Below are 6518 nucleotides of genomic sequence, written 5' to 3' on the forward strand. Positions count from 1 at the left end.
CCTGCGATTTCCCTAAATCCCGGACTCGGCCCGTATAGTCAAAACTATACAAAGAAAGTACCCAGGGAGTAAACTCATTTCCAGAACGATTTTTTAAACTATTTTTCACCAGTAAAACGCATAAGACTTGTAGTTTTTAAAAATGTTTTCATTTTTGATGAGACGCTAAATAAAAGGAGTTTAATCGCCGGCAAACGAAAACCCGCAATTTCCCGTAAATCCCGGGCTTGGCACGTATTGTCAAAAGTATACAAAGAAAGTACCCAGGGAGTAAACTCATTTCCCGAACGATTTTTTATATTATTTTTTTACCACTAAACGCATGAGACTTGTAGTTTTCAAAAATATTTTCATATTTGATGGGACGCTGTATAAAAGAAGTTTAATCGCCGGCAAACGAAATCCGCGATTTCCCATAAATCCCGGGCTTGGCCCGTATAGTCGAATGTATACAAAGAAAGTATCCTGTGAGTAAACTCATTTCCAGAACGATTTTTTAAATTATTTTTTCACCACTAAAACGCATAAGACTTGTAGTTTTTAAAAATGTTTTCATTTTTGGTGAGACGCTGAATAAAAGAAGTTTAATCGCCGGCAAACCAAAACCCGCGATTTCCCGTAAATCCCGGCTTGGCCCGTATAGTCAAAAGTATACAAAGGAAGTACCCAGGGAGTAAACTCATTTCCCGAACGATTTTTTAAATTATTTTTTCACCACTAAAACGCATGAGACTTGTAGTTTTTAAAAATGTTTTTATTTTTGATGAGACGCTGAAAAAAAGCAGTTTAATCGCCGGCAAATGAAAACCTGCGATTTCCCTAAATCCCGGACTCGGCCCGTATAGTCAAAACTATACAAAGAAAGTACCCAGGGAGTAAACTCATTTCCAGAACGATTTTTTAAATCACTTTTTCACCACTAAAACGCATGAGACTGGTAGTTTTTAAAAATGTTTTCATTTTTTATGAGACGCTGAATAAAAGAAGTTTAATCGCCGGCAAACGAAAACCTGCGATTTCCCGTAAATCCTGGACTCGGCCCGTATAGTCAAAAGTATACAAAGAAAGTACCAAGGAGTAAACTCATTTCCCAAACGATTTTTTAAATTATTATTTCACCACTAAAACGCATGAGACTTGTAGTTTTCAAGAATGTTTTCATTTTTGATGAGACGCTGAATAAAAGCAGTTTAATCGCCGGCAAACGAAAACCCGCGATTTCCCGTAAATCCCGGGCTTGGCCCGTATATTCAAAAGTATACAAAGAAAGTACCCAGGGAGTAAACTCATTTCCCGAACGATTTTTTAAATTACTTTTTCACCACTAAAACGCATGAGACTTGTAGTTTTCAAAAATGTTTTCATTTTTGATGAGACGCTGAATAAAAGAAGTTTCATCGCCGGCAAACGAAAACCTGCGATTTCCCGTAAATCCTGGACTCGGCCCGTATATTCAAAAGTATACAAAGAAAGTACCCAGGGAGTAAACTCATTTCCCAAACGATTTTTTAAATTATTATTTCACCACTAAAACCCATGAGACTTGTAGTTTTCAAGAATGTTTTCATTTTTGATGAGACGCTGAATAAAAGCAGTTTAATCGCCGGCAAACGAAATCCCGCGTTTTCCCGTAAATCCGGGCTTGGCCCGTATAGTCGAATATATACAAAGAAAGTACCCAGGGAGTAAACTCATTTCCCGAACGATTTTTTAAATTATTTTTTCACCACTAAAACGCATGAGACTTGTAGTTTTCAAAAATGTTTTCATTTTTGATGAGACGCTGATTGAAAGGAGTTTAATCGCCGGCAAACGAAAACCCGCGATTTCCCGTTAATCCCGGGCTTGGCCCGTATAGTCAAAAGTATACAAAGAAAGTACCCAGGGAGTAAACTCATTTCCCGAACGATTTTTTAAATTACTTTTTCACCACTAAAACGCATGAGACTTGTAGTTTTCAAAAATGTTCTCATTTTTGATGAGACGCTGAAAAAAAGCAGTTTAATCGACGGCAAACGAAAACCTGCGATTTCCATAAATCCCGGACTCGGCCCGTATAGTCAAAACTATACAAAGAAAGTACCCAGGGAGTAAACTCATTTCCAGAACGATTTTTTAAATTATTTTTTCACCACTAAAACGCATAAGACTTGTAGTTTTTAAAAATGTTTTCATTTTTGGTGAGACGCTGAATAAAAGAAGTTTAATCGCCGGCAAACGAAAACCTGCGATTTCCCTAAATCCCGGACTCGGCCCGTATAGTGAAAAGTATACAAAGAAAGTACCCAGGGAGTAAACTCATTTCCCGAACGATTTTTTAAATTATTTTTTCACCATTAAAACGCATGAGACTTGTAGTTTTCAAAAATGTTTTCATTTTTGATGAGACGCTGATTAAAAGAAGTTTAATCGCCGGCAAACGAAAACCCGCGATTTCCCGTAAATCCCGGGCTTGGCCCGTAGAGCCAAAAGTATACAAAGAAAGTACCCAGGGAGTAAGCTCATTTCCCGAACGATTTTTTAAATTACTTTTTCACCACTAAAACGCATGAGACTTGTAGTTTTCAAAAATGTTTTCATTTTTGATGAGACGCTGAAAAAAAGCAGTTTAATCGACGGCAAACGAAAACCTGCGATTTCCCTAAATCCCGGACTCGGCCCGTATAGTCAAAACTATACAAAGAAAGTACCCAGGGAGTAAACTCATTTCCAGAACGATTTTTTAAACTATTTTTCACGACTAAAACGCATAAGACTTGTAGTTTTTAAAAATGTTTTCATTTTTGATGAGACGCTAAATAAAAGGAGTTTAATCGCCGGCAAACGAAAACCCGCAATTTCCCGTAAATCCCGGGCTTGGCACGTATTGTCAAAAGTATACAAAGAAAGTATCCAGGGAGTAAACTCATTTCCCGAACGATTTTTTAAATTATTTTTTCACCATTAAAACGCATGAGACTTGTAGTTTTCAAAAATGTTTTCATTTTTGATGAGACGCTGATTAAAAGAAGTTTAATCGCCGGCAAACGAAAACCCGCGATTTCCCGTAAATCCCGGGCTTGGCCCGTAGAGCCAAAAGTATACAAAGAAAGTACCCAGGGAGTAAGCTCATTTCCCGAACGATTTTTTAAATTACTTTTTCACCACTAAAACGCATGAGACTTGTAGTTTTCAAAAATGTTTTCATTTTTGATGAGACGCTGAAAAAAAGCAGTTTAATCGACGGCAAACGAAAACCTGCGATTTCCCTAAATCCCGGACTCGGCCCGTATAGTCAAAACTATACAAAGAAAGTACCCAGGGAGTAAACTCATTTCCAGAACGATTTTTTAAACTATTTTTCACCACTAAAACGCATAAGACTTGTAGTTTTTAAAAATGTTTTCATTTTTGATGAGACGCTAAATAAAAGGAGTTTAATCGCCGGCAAACGAAAACCCGCAATTTCCCGTAAATCCCGGGCTTGGCACGTATTGTCAAAAGTATACAAAGAAAGTACCCAGGGAGTAAACTCATTTCCAGAACGATTTTTTAAATTATTTTTTCACCACTAAAACGCATAAGACTTGTAGTTTTTAAAAATGTTTTCATTTTTGGTGAGACGCTGAATAAAAGAAGTTTAATCGCCGGCAAACCAAAACCCGCGATTTCCCGTAAATCCCGGCTTGGCCCGTATAGTCAAAAGTATACAAAGGAAGTACCCAGGGAGTAAACTCATTTCCCGAACGATTTTTTAAATTATTTTTTCACCACTAAAACGCATGAGACTTGTAGTTTTTAAAAATGTTTTTATTTTTGATGAGACCCTGAAAAAAAGCAGTTTAATCGCCGGCAAATGAAAACCTGCGATTTCCCTAAATCCCGGACTCGGCCCGTATAGTCAAAACTATACAAAGAAAGTACCCAGGGAGTAAACTCATTTCCAGAACGATTTTTTAAATTATTTTTTCACCACTAAAACGCATAAGACTTGTAGTTTTTAAAAATGTTTTCATTTTTGATGAGACGCTGAATAAAAGAAGTTTAATCGCCGGCAAACGAAAACCCGCAATTTCCCGTAAATCCCGGGCTTGGCCCGTATAGTCAAAAGTATACAAAGAAAGTACCCAGGGAGTAAACTCATTTCCCGAACGATTTTTTAAATTATTTTTTCACCATTAAAACGCATGAGACTTGTAGTTTTCAAAAATGTTTTCATTTTTGATGAGACGCTGATTAAAAGAAGTTTAATCGCCGGCAAACGAAAACCCGCGATTTCCCGTAAATCCCGGGCTTGGCCCGTAGAGTCAAAAGTATACAAAGAAAGTACCCAGGGAGTAAGCTCATTTCCCGAACGATTTTTTAAATTACTTTTTCACCACTAAAACGCATGAGACTTGTAGTTTTCAAAAATGTTTTCATTTTTGATGAGACTCCGAAAAAAAGCAGTTTAATCGACGGCAAACGAAAACCTGCGATTTCCCTAAATCCTGGACTCGGCCCGTATAGTCAAAACTATACAAAGAAAGTACCCAGGGAGTAAACTCATTTCCAGAACGATTTTTTAAACTATTTTTCACCACTAAAACGCATAAGACTTGTAGTTTTTAAAAATGTTTTCATTTTTGATGAGACGCTAAATAAAAGGAGTTTAATCGCCGGCAAACGAAAACCCGCAATTTCCCTTAAATCCCGGGCTTGGCACGTATTGTCAAAAGTATACAAAGAAAGTACCCAGGGAGTAAACTCATTTCCCGAACGATTTTTTATATTATTTTTTTACCACTAAACGCATGAGACTTGTAGTTTTCAAAAATATTTTCATATTTGATGGGACGCTGTATAAAAGAAGTTTATTCGCCGGCAAACGAAATCCGCGATTTCCCGTAAATCCCGGGCTTGGCCCGTATAGTCGAATGTATACAAAGAAAGTATCCTGTGAGTAAACTCATTTCCAGAACAATTTTTTAAATTATTTTTTCACCACTAAAACGCATAAGACTTGTAGTTTTTAAAAATGTTTTCATTTTTGGTGAGACGCTGAATAAAAGAAGTTTAATCGCCGGCAAACCAAAACCCGCGATTTCCCGTAAATCCCGGCTTGGCCCGTATAGTCAAAACTATACAAAGAAAGTACCCAGGGAGTAAACTCATTTCCAGAACGATTTTTTAAACTATTTTTCACCACTAAAACGCATAAGACTTGTAGTTTTTAAAAATGTTTTCATTTTTGATGAGACGCTAAATAAAAGGAGTTTAATCGCCGGCAAACGAAAACCCGCAATTTCCCTTAAATCCCGGGCTTGGCACGTATTGTCAAAAGTATACAAAGAAAGTACCCAGGGAGTAAACTCATTTCCCGAACGATTTTTTATATTATTTTTTTACCACTAAACGCATGAGACTTGTAGTTTTCAAAAATATTTTCATATTTGATGGGACGCTGTATAAAAGAAGTTTAATCGCCGGCAAACGAAATCCGCGATTTCCCGTAAATCCCGGGCTTGGCCCGTATAGTCGAATGTATACAAAGAAAGTATCCTGTGAGTAAACTCATTTCCAGAACGATTTTTTAAATTATTTTTTCACCACTAAAACGCATAAGACTTGTAGTTTTTAAAAATGTTTTTATTTTTGGTGAGACGCTGAATAAAAGAAGTTTAATCGCCGGCAAACCAAAACCCGCGATTTCCCGTAAATCCCGGCTTGACCCGTATAGTCAAAAGTATACAAAGGAAGTACCCAGGGAGTAAACTCATTTCCCGAACGATTTTTTAAATTATTTTTTCACCACTAAAACGCATGAGACTTGTAGTTTTTAAAAATGTTTTTATTTTTGATGAGACGCTGAAAAAAAGCAGTTTAATCGCCGGCAAACGAAAACCTGCGATTTCCCTAAATCCCGGACTCGGCCCGTATAGTCAAAACTATACAAAGAAAGTACCCAGGGAGTAAACTCATTTCCAGAACGATTTTTTAAATTATTTTTTCACCACTAAAACGCATGAGACTTGTAGTTTTCAAAAATATTTTCATATTTGATGGGACGCTGTATAAAAGAAGTTTAATCGCCGGCAAACGAAATCCGCGATTTCCCGTAAATCCCGGGCTTGGCCCGTATAGTCGAATGTATACAAAGAAAGTATCCTGTGAGTAAACTCATTTCCAGAACGATTTTTTAAATTATTTTTTCACCACTAAAACGCATAAGACTTGTAGTTTTTAAAAATGTTTTCATTTTTGGTGAGACGCTGAATAATAGAAGTTTAATCTCCGGCAAACCAAAACCCGCGATTTCCCGTAAATCCCGGCTTGACCCGTATAGTCAAAAGTATACAAAGGAAGTACCCAGGGAGTAAACTCATTTCCCGAACGATTTTTTAAATTATTTTTTCACCACTAAAACGCATGACACTTGTAGTTTTTAAAAATGTTTTTATTTTTGATGAGACGCTGAAAAAAAGCAGTTTAATCGCCGGCAAACGAAAACCTGCGATTTCCCTAAATCCCGGACTCGGCCCGTATAGTCAAAACTATAC

The sequence above is a fragment of the Hydractinia symbiolongicarpus genome, chromosome 13 (genome assembly GCF_029227915.1).
Source record: "Hydractinia symbiolongicarpus strain clone_291-10 chromosome 13, HSymV2.1, whole genome shotgun sequence".
NCBI classification, from domain to species: Eukaryota; Metazoa; Cnidaria; class Hydrozoa; order Anthoathecata; family Hydractiniidae; genus Hydractinia; species Hydractinia symbiolongicarpus.